Source organism: Pinus tabuliformis, chromosome Q (genome assembly GCF_031772625.1).
Source record: "Pinus tabuliformis cultivar Carrire ecotype Pingquan chromosome Q, CPIR1, whole genome shotgun sequence".
Taxonomy (NCBI): Eukaryota; Viridiplantae; Streptophyta; class Pinopsida; order Pinales; family Pinaceae; genus Pinus; species Pinus tabuliformis.
This window is the reverse complement of record NC_142296.1, coordinates 260,984,583-261,003,637: the sequence shown is the minus strand read 5'-3', so window position 1 is coordinate 261,003,637 and position 19,055 is coordinate 260,984,583.

The following is a 19,055-nucleotide window of genomic DNA, read 5'->3' as shown; positions in this document are numbered from 1 at the left end:
AGAAGAGACAAGATGATTGAGAGAGGGAGAATTCAAAAGCACAAAGAAGGACAACCCACTGCATTTGTTACTCAAGACAAGAAGAAAAAGGGAAAAGGAAGACCATCTAGTTCAAATATGCCATCTCTTGAGTCAAAGGACTCTAATAGAATATTAAGGGATATTGAATGCTAAAATTTCCACAAGTGTGGTCACTATGCCCGAGACTGTCCAAGAAAGGGAGATGCTCCCATATCCAACCAAAGCTACAACAACAATAGGTATAATGATAGAAGAACAAGCGATGATAGAAGAAGAGGCGGCGATAGAAGAAGTTAAGATGATAGAAGAGGAAGAGGTGATCGAAGAAGAATAAATGCTTCAGATGATCATGAAGAAAGTCCTTGTCCTTAAAAGAAGTCATGGGAAGAAAGTCCTCGTCCTTAAAAGAAGTCAAGGAACTTCAAGTATGAAAGTAATGTAGCTACTAGTCAATTTGAATATTTTCTTATTTCTACCCTTTCTATTTCTTCTCCTATGGATTCGTATGATAAATGGCTGGTAGATAGTGGGGCTTCTAGATAGTTGTCTAGGTACAAGGAAGTCCTCTCAAATCTGGTTGAGACAAAGACAAGTTTGAAGATTATTTTTGGGGACAACACTATATATCCTATGAAAGGTTTTGGCTCCGTAAAATTTCATTTGGACTCTGGTGAATCCCTTCTCCTTAATGATGTAATGTATGTTCCAGAATTAAAAGAGAACCTGGTATCTATTTTTTCTTTGGAAGACGAAGGCATGAGAGTAGCCTTCATAAAAGGTAAAGTCCTCACATGGTCATAGGAATCCCGCATGAGGGATGCATTCACATTGGAATCTAGAGTTGAAGGACTCTATAGAGTTAATGGGAGACCTCTATTGTCAATGGTCCACAACATTGATTATCAAAGTGAGTTATGGCACCAAAGTGAAAAGAAGTCGAGGGGACCATTCCCCTCTAGCTGGAACAAGACCGATGATAATGGAGTGGTTGTGAGAGGAAAGGTTTGGAAGGATTCCATAGCCAAAGACTATGAATCAATTATGAATCAATTATGAATAATTATGAATAATTATGAATGGGATATTGTGCCAAGACCTAATGGAAATTCTATCGTATCTTCAAAATGGTTATATAAGATAAAGCAGGAAGCATATGGAATCATTAAGAAGTACAAGGAAAAAGTGTGTGTTGAGAAACCTCAGGGATTTAAAGTATAGTTCAAGAAGACTCATGTTTGTAGGTTGAAGAAAGCATTGTATGGTTTGAAACAAGCCGCCAGAGTTTGGTGTACCCACATTGATAGTTACTTGATGAAGCTTGGATTCATGAGAAGCAATGTTGATCTCGACCTCTACTTCAAAGTGGTCCAAGATATGCCTTTGATTTTGGTTTTATATATTGATGATCTATTCATGGCAGGTAGTAAGCCTTTGATGATTGAGTGTAAGAGGGAGTTGTCCTTTGAGTTCGAGAGGAAATATCTTGTTCTGATATATACTTCCAAAGATATGAGAATGCATGGATACATCGATGCTAACTGGGCTGGAACCATTACTGACAGGAAGAGCACATCAGGGTATTGTTTTAGCAGGGGATGTGACATGATATCTTGGATGAGAATGAAATAGAAGTCTGTGGCTTTGAGTACAACAAAGGTATAGTATATTGCTGCTAGCATGATTATCTATGAGGAAATTTGGTTGAGAAATCTCTTTGGAGAGCTATTTGAGCATGTCCTGGATATAACAATGATATATTATGACAACAAGAGTGGGATTTGATTGTTAGAGAATCCCATGTTTCATGATAAGTTCAAGCATATTGAGAAAAAATATCATTGCATATGTAGCATGGTATAGAGAGGAGCTGCAAGACTTCGTTATATTTTGACTGATGAGCAGATTGCAGAAATTCTTACCAAGGCTTTTCCAAAAGGGAAGTTATTGATCTTCAAAGAGCAACTTGGACTGATGGAAGTGACCCTCCTGGGTAAGGTTCCCAACTAATCGAGGACAATGAGCTAGCTCTTTCCCCCTGTTTGAGCTCCCAGGGTGAGGAATTGAGTCGAAGAGCTCCTGGGTCGAAGGAACTTGTGGAAAATAGCTGTGTCTAATACTTACCTCAGGGTAAGTGTGTATCTCCCATATTGTCATCTCAGAGCATGTATTATCCTTACCTCATGATAAGTGTGTATCTCCCACTACCAAGTATACCTCGGTTGGGATCTGTCTTTCCCACCCATTTGGTCAATGGGTGCTGGCTACTTGAGTTAAGCGTGATCCTTACCATTTATGGTAAGTGGCATCCAAATCAAGCTAGAGATGCAAGTGTTCTACCACTGACTCTTAAGGGTCAACTTCAGAAAATCAACAAATAATAGGATAGGTGCGATCCTTATTGTTTATGGTAAGTAATATCCCTCCTATTATTTCTAGGTAGTGGGATAGGTGCAATCCTTACCTCATAAGGTAAGTGGCATCGCTCTTATTGTTTGTGGTTTCCTGGGTTATAGCATTGGCTCCCCACTAGAAGAGTTTCCCAGGTTGTAGCATTGAGATCCCTATTGGCAGAGTTTCCCGAGTTGTAGCATTAGGTCCCCACTGATAGAGTTTCATGGGTTGTAGCATTGAGCTCTCCTCTCATAGATATTTCTAGGTAGTAGCATTAGGCTCCCCGTTGGCAGATGATTTTGGGTAGTAGCAATGGCTCCACGATGATAGAGGGTGGTAACTTGATCTCCCCTACAATGTCAAATTCTTCTTCTTTTATATTTAAGAGTGTTCAACATATGAGCAGAGATGACATTTGATTTTATATTTGAGATGGGACACATGTTGTAGTCGATAATTTCTCCCTAGCTGAGAGGGAGTGTTAATTTGGAAGCTCAGGGACAAATTCCCTCCTTTGGACAATCTTCCTCATCAAGAAATACCCCTCCTAGCCCTTGGAAGAATTTAATTTGGTTGAGGAAAAATATATTTTTAATATGGAAACCCACATGTGCAAAAAAGGATAGGTTAGCCCAAAAGAGTAATTGGACACCCTTGGAAGTATATAAATACAAGTCAAGTGAGCCTCATTTGTACATCATCATCAAGTATCTTCTTATTCTCTCTTCTTTGGTTTGGTTCACATAGGTTTGAAGATTGGTTCGTGAAGATTGGTTCATACAGGTCCGAAATTGCAGGGTTTGAGCTTGCACATGTGGATTAGGGTTTTTGGTTTGTAGCCGTAGGGTTGGAACAAGGAAATTTTGGCTGTAGACGCATGCATACAGGGTGCTCCTTGTGACTGGAGCGTTGCAGCCGCATGCATGGTCACTATTTCCATGCAGTTGGGACTCAGGGAATTTTGATAGTTCACTGCAAACTTTGACCATTGATTGCAGGCTTGGGAACTTTGATTTTGATTAGTATTATTGCTGGGCTCATCTCTTGGATATTGTTAGGCCCCTATAATACTAGTGATTCCCCCATTACTATTGCCATTGTATCCCTTATTGTTATTATTGTGCCCCTATTGTCCCCATATTGTTATTAGTATGCCCCATAAAAACCCACTATTGTTATTTTTGTGCTCTTATGTTATTACTATTACGTCAACTTGATTATATTGTGACCCCTTAGACTCCTATATATAGAAGGGAGGTTTAGCCATTTGTATCATCGAAGAATTTTTCATTTGTGTAATGTAAAGGAGGTTTCCCCCTTGAAGAAGCTGAATTCTAAGGCGTTGATCTATCTTTTCTATCTTTTTGTGAGCTGGTTTCCTAACGTTTGGTATCAGAGCTTTGGATTCTAGGGTTTTGCTGCTCCAAACAGGCCATCATGGCATTTTCGCTATAACTTTTTTTTTTTTTTTTTTTTTTTTTTTTTTTTTTTCTGCAATGTTTCAAAAGCTACAAAAAAAACCCATTTGAGCTGAAATCAATGTGAACTTCAAGTCCAAATTTTAGAGCTTATCTCGCTATATTTGCAGAGATATGATCTAAGGAAGTTAGGGTTTTTGCAGACTCCTGAATTACATTCCAAACAGGTGACCTGGGGAAAATCGTCATAACTTTTGTTTTGAGCATCAGATTGAAATTTCGTAAGAAGTTTTAGAAAGAGGACAACCTGTAGTTTTCTGTGTATTAGTTTCAGGTACTAAGGTCAAAACAGTGACACGTGGCACGTCGTACAATTTTGCTCTACTGAACTAGTCTATAATCAGGTCACCGTGGGAGATTTTGCATAACTCTTCCTTGGAGAATCCAATCTTGATTAGACTTGTGGAGTTAGAAAGAGGACTCAAAGGGCTACCATAGGGCGATATTTCAGATATTCAATATCCGCAGTTGCAGAGATAAAAAAGATTCAATATTGAGCTCTTACAAAGTGAAAACAGGTGTGTAGTTTTTTTAAATTTTGCATAAGATTGGTTTGAAAAATTATTTTGAAGTAATTCAAAGGGAATAATGAAGAATTATTAGCATTAATTAATGCCCTGAAGAAAGAAAATGGAAACACCTAGTAAGCAACCTGAAAGCTCTAGCATGACTCGTGAAGAAGAGGAGGAAATGCAACATGATATATCAAAATTACAAGAGCAAGTACAACAAATTTCACTCTCACTAAAGGTAAATGAAGCCAAGATGAATGACGTGGAAGATAAGATGGATGGCGTGGAAGCTAAGATGGATGGCGTGGAAGCTAAGATGAATGGCATGGACAATAAGATGGAAGAATTGAAGATAAATTTGAATAAGTTGCTACAAGAAATGGTCACTAATGGTGAAAGGGTAGTAAAGGAAACTCATGATGAGAACAAAAGAAATGTTAATTATGATTTCATAGACTCTAATGTTGGATTGAAGACCCACCATGTTCCAAAAATCGATATGAGGAAGTTTGATGGAAAGGATCTCGGAACATGGATACTACAGATGGAGCAATTTTTCAATCTCCATAATGTGCAAAATGCACAAAAGGTACGTATTGAACTTTATATTTGAAACCAAATCAATTTGTATGGTATCGATGGCTTTTCTCTCGTAAAAAAATTGTCATTTGGGCAATTTTTAAGGAAGAAACATGAGTATGACACCTCCTGTATTTGGTGGCACATATTTATAGTCTAGACTCTACATGATCTGGATTTATGAAGGAATGAAATGCAATACATATTTAAAATAAAAACATAGAGATATAGTGAAACTGAACTTCAATTAATAAATAGAAATGATAAAATCGTTTACATACAGAAAGAAAACAAACTAGCTTGAACGATGGTAGCTTATATTAATATATGAGAAGAGATGTCATGGCTATGCACCTTTTGAACTGTGTTACAATGAGGCTCTGAGGCCTTTTTTCATGAAGGAACAATGATAAACCCTAAACATCTAAAACCCTAACCCTAGGAAATGAAGCACCAAATGTGTATGGGCCCCAATAGGGAAAGTTGGAATGTCAACTTCTAGAGGTTGTAAATTTGGCATGTGATCTTTGTTTGGTGCACATGATAGCCTATTACAAAGATCTATTCGAGGAGAATAGCTTTAGACTAAAAATGCAAGACTTTTGAGTATAAACATGAGGATAACATTTTTTTGTTTCCCCAAAAAATGTCATTTAGGGCCTCAAAACAGCTCCAAAAGTTCAAGACCTGAAAATTGCCAAAATAGGAAACCATGTTGAAAGATAGGAAATTGATAGGAAAATTTGTTGTGAGATAAGTGGAATAGGTGGGTGGTCACCAATATCCACTTGGATCACCACAAATGCTTTAATGTTCTAAAGCTTAGAAAAATGGAAGTCGACAACCCTTTTCAGAGATTCAGACCTACCAATATTTGAGCCATACCATGTAATCGATTTGTTGAAAAGAAATGTCTTATTGATAGAAAAAACCTAAGGTGCTCCAAATTTCTTTAAACACGTCTTTAGACTACAATATCAATGGAAGGCCATGTAAATGAGCCCAAATAGGCTTGAGAGCTAATTTCTTTGATCAAGTGCTAGAGTTAATAGTTCATTGTTTGATGTAAAGGGCCTATGAGCCCCAGAAACATCTACCCTTTATGATTTTTGAGAATCATCCTTTTTTTTGTGTGATCCATCCCTTAGTTAAGATGAAAAATTTGGGGACATATCAAGGAATCAACAAGAAATTTTGTTCTATCCATTTTCTGAAAGTCTTACAAGGTCAAAATCATGAGAGAAAAACACACTGGCCTAGATTGGGGACAAACCCTAATCTTCACTTACAGGAATCGACGCAACTGCCTAACTGACAACAAGCGCCAAAGGCTGGTCGACACAACTGTTTCTCAGCATATCGCACTGATCAGCACGACTGTCAGTAGATTAAGCGCCCTAAACGAGGGAGCCAAGAAAAAAATATATATATATATATATATATATATATATATATATTTAAATATGGACCAGATATGCTATTATGAATTTCAAACTTAGACCAATAAGCAGTAGAAAAGAAACAGGACCAAAGGGAAAAAGTGGAACTAGAAAAGTTCACACGAAATCTTAAAATCTAAGACAAGCAGAAGGATATTATCCCCAGTGGAGTCGCCAATTTGTGGTGGAGTAAAATTATAAGTGCAGACACAAACAAATTCCTCTAGCCCGATAATGGGTCTAGCCACAAATGATACATTATATGGAATATTTCCTTAGGTTATAACCAATTAAGAGGGCCTACCTCTTAGTATGCTTATCCCGTTTTATGATGTCCTTGCTTGCCCGCTGCAGCTATCTCTCACTTCCTTCTTCAAACACCCGAAACAAGTAAACAACATCAAACAACAACCGTGATAATGGACAAATTGTAATTCAACCTACTTAACAAGTCAAGAAACATTAAGCCATGAACATGTAAGATGACAAATCATGTAGGAAATTAATCGATAGTTGCATATATATGGAATCAAGGAGAGATTACAACCATTGTCTTGACATTTCTGTTCTCCTCTGACAAAACCAGGTTCCCACACACTTCTGCTAGCATTCCATGATGGCCTTAATAATAATAGTTTTAAGGCTCTTCCCTTTAGGCTTCACACTTCTCCCTCACACAACTAGAGAGCTACAACTATGAATAGCTTGCTGTTTACTCCAAACTTAATTAGCACTAGCACACCAACATTAACACTAGCTTGTGTTTGGGAAAAAGGGAGGTTTATATAGGATGAATAGATGGGAGATGGATCCTCTTCTCATGGGAGAAGGTCTTATCTCTTGAGGTAGTTCCATCATTATAGGGGAAAGGATCCCAAACTGACATCCTCGACCCCATCCGGCCAAACCACTTACTGGACTTCCGTTACGAAGCTTCTAGAGCTGGAAGCTTTGACTCTTTATTTAAAAATATTTCCATAAGAGGACCGACGTGGCTAGAAAAAAGCTCAGTCGCTCCGGTCGGTGCTAGGGACTATGTTAATCCCTACATATTGGCGCGAGGGGGATAAGGGCCATTAGTGCCGGTCTTGTAAACTGGGAAAAATAGAAGTTTTTGGGGAAATGGTGCAAAAGGGAATTGCTCTGCTCATGAAGAGGGGCACAATGGGAGTTTCTTCATGAAGGGTAAGCATGTAGGGTTTACTGTAGAGGTCCTCTAGGATCAAGGAACGAGGAGTACAGGGACAGTGACAAAATGATGTGTAACAAATGCCCCCTAAAGCGTGAAGACCGAACTAGATTGAGGGATGAAATTCTTTATGAATCAGTGCGGGAACCATAGTCTGTCATTGGAAAACCTACAAGAAAGTACAGATACATATACATAAATGAAAATGATTTCAAATGATACATGAATCGTGGTATGGACACAACCATCCAGAGAATTATCATGTAAATGGATCCAGGCATGGGCACAACCATCCGTTAAAGAGGATCATAATGAAACCAAGGTATGGTCGTAGCCATCCAAAAATGAGAAGGACCACATATGATAACTCATGGTATGGTCATAGCCATCCATCTGAAAGAGACATGTATATCAACATAACCATGTCACATCACTTCACAACCTGGACTTTTTGTGATTTGACCCCAAGGTCTTGTGCTCTAACACGACCCGATAAAAGTACAAATTCTAACATGTGAATAGATGTGTTGACGTCGAACATGCTAGAAGGTCACTTGATTACCAATCAATGATGTAAACTGTTAACAATTGCGAGATAAACCACCAATAATGACAATGGTCCTCAAGGTACTATCAGCACAAGAATGTGAATAGAGGAACTGAAGTCGAACACTCGTGAAATCACTCGATCGAAAGCCAATGATGTGAACTTGTCATTGAGTGCGAAGAACTTGCCATTAGGGCATGCAAGCTCTAAGGTACTGGAAGGGAGTCTCTCGGTCAACTTCCCAGATAATGAGTTGAAGTCGACAGGAAGCGACTGTGTCGAAGGAGGGGCATAATGTATCCCACATCATCGACGCGAGACAAAAGGATGGAAAATGATTTGGATGATACAAAGAATCAGAGGTAAATGTAACTGTAGAAGGACAATTCTTGAACATATCAGCGACACAACTGGAAGTTTGGCAACTTTTGGATCCATAGGATCGGTGGTCATGATGATGTGGCAGAGATCAAATGGAAGGAAAAAATGAATGGCCCAACCCAGGAAGGTCAACGATAAAAGGGAGGATGTCTCAGGCCGACACAAAGCATAAAGTGTCATGTTCAAGAGTGAGCTACCGACACAACTGATCAGATTTCCAAATTCCTCCCCACCATTTCTGGCAGGTACCCCAATTATTTTTTAATCACAAGTTTGAAGGGGATAACATATGCTTGCACTTTAAGTTCATCCTTCGGATGAATCTGACTTAGTAAGTTTAACGAGCCCTAGGAAGGAGAAGCTCATGTTCATCATGGTGACGAATCCGACTTAGTAAGTTTAACGAGCCCTAGGAAGGAGAAGCTCATGTTCGTCATGGTGATGAATCCGATGTCGTTTAATATTTTAACGAGTTCGACAAAGGTGTAACTCAATATCTTTTTCATGTTTAGAGAGTTTGAAAAAGACACGGAAAAGAAAACTCCACATGGTCCCTTTTTGTACATTTGTGTCTCTTGAGCCCGAAAAGGTAGAAAATAATACTTGAGAGAACCTCTTGACCATTTAAGCCAAGGAGTACCTTTTTCATAAATAGTGCATCCCAGCCCAAAAAAGGGGTAAACTTATATTGGGCACACGATGTTTCACATCCATTAACGAGTTCGAAACCATAAGGGCTCGACTATCTTTTCGCTTTTAAAGGGTCGGAAAAGAGCTTGAAAGAGGACCCCCCATTTTATTCTCTTTTATGAGTCAAAAGGGAAAAATACTCGAAAATATTTTCATATTAGTTTAACGAGTCGAGAAAAGAGCTGAAGCATGACTTGTCATCATCGTTGAACATCCATCACCTATCGCTGCGCAAAAAGGTAAAGTGCATTATCCAGTTCTTGAGGAAAAATAGGTTAAAATATTTACAAAATCCTAATATTTTGGTGAAAAAATGAATAAAAAGGGAAAAAGTAAATATATTTTTACCATTTACCATTTTACCTTGTTGTGAAGATTTTTTACTCATTTTTTCCCTAATTGTTTCGGAGCAGATTGCGGGAGATCTGGGAGGTCATTCGCCAAGCCGCCAGTTACAGGTAAGAGATAAGGAACTGGGATCCATTTTCATGTCTTTTATTCCTGTTTTTAACCATTTTTAGGTTTTTTTTTTTTTGGGGGGGGGGGGGGGGTTATCAATAAATTTTCGCCCTCGTTCGGCATGACTTCTGGGCATGGAATCGCGCCGGTTGAGGGTAATTAACAAGGCCTATCATGCAGTCAGCGCAACTATTTTTAAAACAGGTCCACCAGCACCGTGAATAGGGAAAAAACTCTATTTCCTCACAAAACCACTGTTAAAACTAGAAATTTATGGGCCAAGCATGATTGTTGACTCAAATCTATCAACATATATTTCATTAAATGTGGAATTAAACAGTCAATCTAGAATTTCAAAATAACCAAAAATATCAATTCTAGTGATGTCCTTGTTATAATTTTTTCCCAATTTTAATGAAATATGTCTTTATGGCTTTTGCAGGAAAGAATCGCTGAAAATGGTGGACTGGAAAGAACGGGAACATGAAGATGTGGACACCCAGGCATTGAATGATCCAAATTTCCTGGAAGCTTTGAGGGATTATGGGCTCCTCAAATTCTTTCTCACGCCAGGGATGCGAGCCCAACCTGAGTTGCTTCGATACTTGATTAGTCTCTGGGACATAAATCGAGAAATATTCGTCATTGGTGACCAGGAGCTAGAGTTAGAAACTTCAAATATATATTTCATCACAGGACTGTCCCGAAGAGGGGAACCAACCAACTTATATGGGTCATGAACGATTGGGGCAAGCATATCCATGTTGCTTGCCGAAAATTTCCCTGAGGCCCTCAAATCCAAGAGTGGGAAGATTGAAATTTCCACTGTTCAGGATCTAACATTGAGAGTGCTATTGTTGACTATCAACAGAGTGGCGGGGTCCCAGGTAGTGCATGAGACTAAGAAGTTGAAGTTCATGTATGCTATCAACTGCACAACACCTACGATATTCAACTTGGCAGAGGCCATGAAGATCAACATAAAGTGCCAGCTGACCAAAGCTAAGGTGGGGAATTTGAAGCAATTTTGCTTCGGATCTGTACTAGTGACCTTTTTCTTGGAACGGGTGCCACTGTTCCAGTATCAGTTGACTGAGATAGATCCTCTCATACCACGCGACCCGCAGATGGCTCACTGGAGTCATTTGATGCCTAGGATCACTGGGTGTCAGCACATGTTGTACATACCTACATTCTTTTCATGGCTACGATGACAAAAGATCATTGTGGAGGACTGGGCATTCAGTGGAACTGACTTCCGTGGAGGTCCGGACATGCCGCTACCAGATGGAGAGAATTTTGACGATGAAGGTAAATAAATCAATTTTTGAATTTTGAGATTTTTTTTTAATTGTTTTTGGTATATATGTGCTTATAAAATTTCTCTTGTTAATGTAGACGTTGGACTAGAGTAGCCTGCTGGGATGTCCCCAATAGCTAGGCGCATCGCTTGCCCGATTGATGCTGTCACTCCTTATCAGGAGGGGAGTGACAACGAGGAGGAGATCGTGAGGAACCTTGAGGGGTTGACTCGTGGTATCCTAGAGTATGCTCAGGTGGGAGACATTCTTTGTACCAGAGACACATGGTGGGAGTCTCGGATCGAATCCGCCGATTGCTGACTCGTGTTGCACAAGATGTATCATGCTAGCACAATCACCATGTTTATTAGTTCCTAGGTCCAACATTTAAATTTTTTGAGGCCTGCGTGCCACAGATATATGAGGCCTGCAAGCCGCCAATGTTATTTTGGACACACATATTATTTTTGGGGTTTTGATGTATCAAACATTATCACCATATATATATGTGGTATTTTCTTGCTTACTATGGTACAAATGGTTTGTTTTATCTTTTCACATGTTTCATAAATGTCTATCCAACACATAATTAGCTAATGCATCTGTCAATGTATTCATACGCCTAGGAATATGATGATATGTAATGTAATAAAAATGTCTTTCCAGTAGACGAATACGGAGATACATTCTCAATATTTGAGGGTTTCTGACGGAATATTTCCCGTTGAGTTGAAGGACGACAAGCTGTGAATCCAGGTTGACAACCAACTCTCGAATGTCAAGAGCAATGGCTTCTGACAACAGTTTGATGACCGCACTGTATTCAACAATGTTATTAGTTGTACGACCTAAACAGATACCTTGAAGGTTAATGAACTCACCGTTAGGGTCATAAATAGCCCATGCCGTGGATGATATGTTTTTGGTACTACGGAAAGCACCATCAATGAAACCAATGTGAGGAGTCACGGACATCTGCAAAGCAAGGAAAACATAGTAAACATGAAAGCTATTTGAAAACTAACACACCAAACCACACTAAACAAAAATGAATGACACACTAATGTACATAAGTAACCATGAAAGATGACTTAAGCATAGTAATTCTTGAGGTAAAGCCTGTTTCGGGGCTTATCTAGAGGATTTCCTTCATAATCAATAAGCTCATAGGCCTCTTTCTACAAAACACGTTTCACAATGTAGGGCCCATGTCACATGGGTTTGAACTTGCCTGCCCCCAGCTTATCATTAGCTTGGTCGTATATTAAGACCAAATCACCCTCAAAGAACGTGTGAGGAGAGACCGACTGATCGAAATGGGACTTGACCCGTTTATTTTGTGCTTTAATAACCAACGTGGTGAGACGACGAGTCTCATCCAGTTGTTCTAAATATAGGAGGCGTTCTTCCTGAGGTGATGTTTCGGGGAGAAGTTCAACAACTAAATTGAGTGAAGGAATCTCACATTCACTCAACAATGTTGCTTCCAGATCGTAGACTAGTTGGAATGGTGTGAAACCAGTTGTGTCTTTGGTCAAGGTTCGGTAAGCCCACAAAGCTGAAAAGAGCATGAGATGCCAATTTGACTTGTGCATCCCAATAGTATGCTAAGGCATTGTAACCAAAACCTTGTTCACAACTTCAACTTGGCCATTGGCCTGAGGATAATATGGGGTCGAGCCATCGTGGCGCAAGCCCAATGTGGATGTCAGCTCAGCCATCATGTAATCTCGGAAATGGGAGCCATGGTCTGTGACAATGGCTTGAGGTATGCCAAACTTGGAAATAGCATGGTTGAAAAGGAATTGAGACACCGTCTTATTGTCTATAGAGTATGTAGGCATTGCTTCGACCGATTTGGTGAAATAATCCACAACGACGATGATATAGCCATGCCCCCTAGCCGAACGAGGGTTACATGTCATATAATTGATGCCCCATTTTGAAAAAGGACCAACAGTGATGACAGGGTGTAGGTGAGCGGGTGGGACATGCATCTTGCGCTGGTAAATTTGGCATTCGTGGCACTTGCGAATAACAAGGATGTAGTCCTTAAAAATGGACGCAAAAAATAACTAGCGGGAAGGATTTTTTGAAAAGTAGCGTAGCCAGACATATGACCACCACATGCCCTGGAGTGACAGTCATTGAGAACTCTTTCAGCCTCCTCGATCGTAAGGCATCGACAAAGAAATGAATCGACACCAACACGGTATAAAGTATCGCCAATAATACAGTAGGGTTGGGAGTGATACCGAATCCTTCGGCGATCATCCTTAGTCAACGCGGACCGGAATGTGGACATTTGGAGATACACGATGATATCACCATACCATGGATCAAGGGTGCTAATCAAGAAGAGAGTATCGTCCGGACGCTGTTCATATGCATCAGCAGGGAGAGACTTCGAAGGAAGGGAACAAATCAACTCGGTGAAAACGAGTGATTTCTTAGATTTGGCAGTAGTAAATACCAAATCAAATTCTTGCAGGATGACAATCCGTTTAGAATATTTCCCCCCCAGCAACTGATGAGTTAGGATGTAGGTCATGGGGTTGCATTCGGAAATCACCGTAGTCGTGCGCAAGAGGATATAGTGTCGAAAACATTGAACAACCTGGACGACAGCCAAAGCCAACTTCTCGACATGGGCATAATGCGTTTCAGTGTTGAGGAGATTATGACTAAGGTAGTAGATAACAATTTCGTTGCCTTTGTCGTCGTCTTGGACCAGGACCATAGCAATGGTGCTAGGGGTTGCGACTAGGTAAAGGAAGTAATCCCGATAATAATCCGGGGGATGCAACAGAGGAGCATTTATGAAGAACAGACTTGAGATCATCAAAATATTTTTGGGCAAACGCATCCCATGCGAATGGATTTCCTTGTTTTAGCAACCGAGTAAATCCTGTGGCTAGCCCAACATAGTTGGGTATAAAACGACAGAGAAAATTTTCCTTTCCTTGCAGGCTATGGAGTTGGTGCAATGAGGATGGAGGGGGTAAATTTATAATGGCCTCGACTTTAAGCAGATCAAGGCGAATACCGTCCTTGGAAACGATAAATCCGAGGAGTTGTCCAGATTTTATGCAGAAAACACATTTATGCATGTTTAACTGATTGTTGTAGTGTCTACAGCACAGAAAAATCTACCGAAGATGCTCAGGGTGATCTTGGCGCTTACGAGAATGAGCGGGAAGGTCATCAAAGTAAGGCTAGACAATGTTGCGAATATCATGAAACACATAGGACATTTCTCGCTGAAACATAGCCCCAACAATTTTTAGGCCGAAAGGGAGCTTTTTGTACGCGAATGTACCCCATGGACAGATAAAGCTGTCTTTTCTTGATCAGCCAGCGTGATGTTGATTTGGTTGTAACTAGAAAAACCGTCCATAAAGGAAAAAATCTCGCTCCGAGCACATTCATCAATGATTTGGGTAATATTACCCAAATTTCCTTCCGACCATACTTCATGAGTCATGATTGGTGGCAGAAGTGGGAGGGAAGGAAATGGAGAAGAGTACTCTTCGAAAGCGGTAGACATGACTGCCGAATGAGGCAGGAATGAGGAGCGATGATGAGTATCGGTCCAGGGTGGTCCCTCGAGAGACATAACTTCCATGATACCTTCATCAGCAAGGAAGGTATCGACTAAGTGATCAAAAGATTCCAAAGCAAGAAGCCATGGTGATTGAGAGTATGTATCGAGAGAGGTCTTCGAAACAGAAGAATTAGAGGATGCGGAACTTGAAGCCGAAACAATTTCCACGTAATTGACTTCGGCGGGACTAAGCGGCATAACCTTACCCCAGGTATCAACAAGATCTGGTGAAGGTATGACCCAAGGATCAGATTTGACCGAGACCATGTTGACAGAGGCAACATGAGGAGGTGGGAGCGGAAAAATTCCCACTAAGGAAAAATCTTTGGAAAGACCTGTCCCCACACTCTCATAGGGAGCACCAATGTGCTTGACGTACGGAACATTGCCATCCGAAGAGGAAGAGGCAAAGAAAGACAGCTGGCCAACAATGACGATCTTCCCTTGATGGGGAAAATGAATCACGCGGAACATGGAGGAGGCTATAGCATGCATAGCATGGGTCTAGCTCCGGCTGAGTAGAAGATTGTAATTGAGATTGGCATCAACAATCTCTACCACGACTTGCACTATCTTGCCTTTCAGTGTAATGGTAAGGTTAGGTAAGACACTGAAGGGTCGCGAGTCATGCCCATCGAAAGCTTCAAAGTGTTTGATGATTAGTTCAAAGCAGGAGAACCAATGGCCTTCCAACATGTGATTGACATGATGCAGGTGGAAGCACCTTCATCGATGACAGTCCTATGGATGGTCTTCTCATTGATGATTACCTGAATGAGAAAGGAAATCTGATGAGGGAGGCATGGAACATGGTTCTCTAGATCAAAACATATCAAATTGGAATTGGTGGGATCGATACCCCTGATAGCTGACAATAAATATTTCTGCTGCGATGGGCAGCTTTGGAGCACCTTGAGAGCCGACATAGCTGACGGCGCCTGAGCCAAATCCTCAACAATATTATAGTGCTGAGCGGCTCGGGCGTTAGGATTGTACGAGGATTTCCGTAGCACACCTCGAGAGGGTGGCTGTATAGCAGAATCAGGGTTAGGGCGCTCGATATGAAGAGGGCCAGAACTCGGGGCAGAAGAAGAAGGGGTGGCTTCTTTCTCTTTCCCAACTGTTGAGGTAGGAGTTTGGTAATATTTCGATCTAGTAGCCACATTAATAAGTGTACTCATCATGAACACTTGAGATCCTGAGGAAGCAGATGATTGAGGTTGGTCTACCATTTGTGTCTGCTGAGATGGAAATGGCTCTTTGGGGACAGCAAGGGTCCCTTTTAGCAGACGGATAACTTTGGATCGTTGGGGACAATCCTTAGTGTAGTGTTATTCCTCGCAAATGAGGCAAGGATACTTATGTTTCCATTGTGAAGATTCGCCAGCAGATGATTTGGGAGGACCCTGTTTTGGGGCATCGACTTTACCCTTGCCTTTGCCTTTCTTCTTACCTTTCGAGGATTTGTTCACTGCGGTAGACTAGACAACATGGACCTCTGAGGTTTTATCAGGGCCAGGAGGATTATGGGAAGAACTACTAGGGACAATATTCAAGATCAACTTTTGTTTGGAAGAAGTTTTAGCATGGGTCTGGGATACTGAACCAATAACTCCATTGATAGGAGGTACAACTTGTGACTTTGATGTTGTGGGATCGAATGATGGCTACGGAGCATCGGGTAATAACTCATACAAAGTGCCAGACTGAGAGTAAACTAGATCTAAGTACTGGGCATGAGCAATGGCTTGTTCTTCAGTAACACACCCACCCATAGCTATATCGCGAGCAATTGGGGCCACAAATGATTTAGTGAACCATTCAGTGAGCAACTGATCAACAATCTCAAATTTTATCAGGTGACATCTACATCTCCATTCATGGATGTGATCGGAGATGTGTGTCACAGTATCTTGCTTAAGCGATGTGAGAAAATAGGTGCCAGTTTCATAGCGAACTAGAAACTGAAAATGCGTGAGGAAAGCCATGGCTAAAGAGTTAAAGTCATGGTAAGTACTTCAAGGAAGCTCGATGTACCACTTGGTTGCAGCACCTATGAGGGTTCATTGGAAAATATGGAGATGAATGGAATCGTCAACGTATGAGTTCGAAGAGCACCAGAGGTGATATGTCATCACGTGGGCTTGAGGATCTTCTTTTGCTTTCCCATCGAACTTTGGACAATCGCTTGGTATCTTGGATAGCACCGGAGGCCAGTATGGTGAATGAAGGATTGGATCATTCGTAAGGCGAGACACATCTGGAAACTTGAGTGTGGCCAAGAATGGCAATTGAGTATTAAAAGGCATAGGAGGTCGGTAAGTGGGTCTGAATGGAGGAGCCCATCCCTGCTGGTAAGGATTTTGGCCATATGGCATCTGATGTTGCCCCCATTGTGGGTTACCTTGACCATAGGGAGGATTTTGACCTTGAATACCTTGGAACTATCCAGCCATAGGTTGTTGGTAAGAAACGTACGAGTTAAAAGGTTGTTGAGCTTGTTGACCTTGGACATATGGATATTGTACCTGTTGTCCCTGAACATACGGGTGGTGAACCTGTTGTCCCTGAACAAGAGGATTTTGGACTTGGTGTCCTTGGGCATAAGGTTGATACACTTGTTGCCCTTGGACATAGGGATTTTGTACCTGCTTCCCTTGACCAAAAGGATTTTGTACCTGTTGACCTAGGACATTAGGGTTTTGCACTTGCTGCCCTTGGCCAGAAGGATTCTGAACCTGTTGACCTAGGACATTAGGATTTTGGGCTTGCTGCTGCAGGACTTGACCTTGGCCTTGGCCTTGCAAGGGTTGACCCTACTGATATGTATACAAGGGTTGCTGCTGCCCATGTTTGTTTTGTTGTTGCAAGGGTTGGCCTTGTGGCTCCAAAATTTGTCCCTGGGGCTGCAGAGGTTGGACCGGCATGGACATGGGCTGGTAGGTTTGCGGAGCATATTGCATATGCTGTTGCAGAGTTTGTTGTAACTGTTGCAAGGGTTTCCCTTGCGGTTGTTGCAGTTGACCTTGCTGCAGGATCATTTTCCCTTGCTGTTGCGTGGATAGCCCTTGCTGCAACAAAGGTTGCCCTTGCAGTAACAAAGGTTGTCCTTTTTTTTGTAGAGGTTGTCCTTGTTATTGCAAGGGTACTTGAACAGTGCCTAGAAAATTTACGAACTGAATATGGCCATAGCCACCCTGGAAAGTGGACGAGCCAAGTTGAATGCACTGCCTAGACTGAAGGGTGTAAGGTTGATTAACCATTCCTTGAGAACCATATGGAACATAAGGAGTTTGGTATTGGACTTGAGCCTCATAGGGTTGCTGATACTAGACATTGCTTGACCCAGACGGACCAACAGGATTTTGAATCTGTTGGTACTCGACATTGCTCAATCCAATAGGATCAACAGGGTTGTGAGTAACGCTAGAAAAAGGATGGTTCATACCAAGCATGTGATCTTGTGAGCCACTCACATTGGTGGCACATGACATCATGGAAAAATTCAGATTTCCCCCTCCCAGGTGGTGGCATAGCATGGCCACTGACCAGAGGGATGGAGGAACTGACATAGACATTCCTCAAAACCGTCGGTTGAACCAGACTGGTGACTGGGACTAACGATACAAGAGGGTTCATAATGGTGGGTTGCACCGGTACTGAGGTAATATCCTGTTGGGAGGTTGTGTTCAAAGTGAACAGACCTGAAGTAGGCATGGCGCCTGACGCCCAAACTGGGTTATGGTAAAGTGATGAGGCACTAGGTGTACCTGAAACCAATTGTGCCAAAGACACATAGTTGGGCGGAAAACTGGTGGGAATGCCCCTTGTATAGGGGAAACCTTCAGGAGGGAAAGGATGTTCTTCCTCCTCGAGTAGAAACTTTTGACTCTTCTAGAGAAGTGACTGGAACATCACCTTCGGGTTCCATATCCGGGAACAATTGACCACAAACATCCGAAAAAGTACGAGGGGATAATTCCAAAGGAACACTCGGCTGATCGTACGGATTGTAAGGACGCTACAATGATATCACAACGGGGTCAAACAGAGGATTCAAAGGATAGATAACCAGTCCAAGCTAACCGTTAGTGGTCAACGAATTCTCAGGAGTTTGAACGGGATTGTTTAGAGATTCTAGGCCAAGATCAATAGATGACCCAGTATCTAAAGTAGGCGGAGGACGAGATGACAAAGCTTGAATGCTCAAAACAATTCCAATTTCAACACATTGGTCCTCGAGTGACTCTGGTAACTCAAGTAACAACTCCTTTAGAAATCTTTCAGACGGAGGAGAGGAAGATGAACCAGGTGAACCAGATGGTTCAGCCACGATGACCTTGTCTTATTTGATAGAAAAGAGACAAATAAACTTCAAGGCTTTGAAATTTTCTTTAAGGGAAACTCAGAAAAGACTAATAGGATGTTATCGGATCGTGGGCAATCAATTATTAAGACGCATAA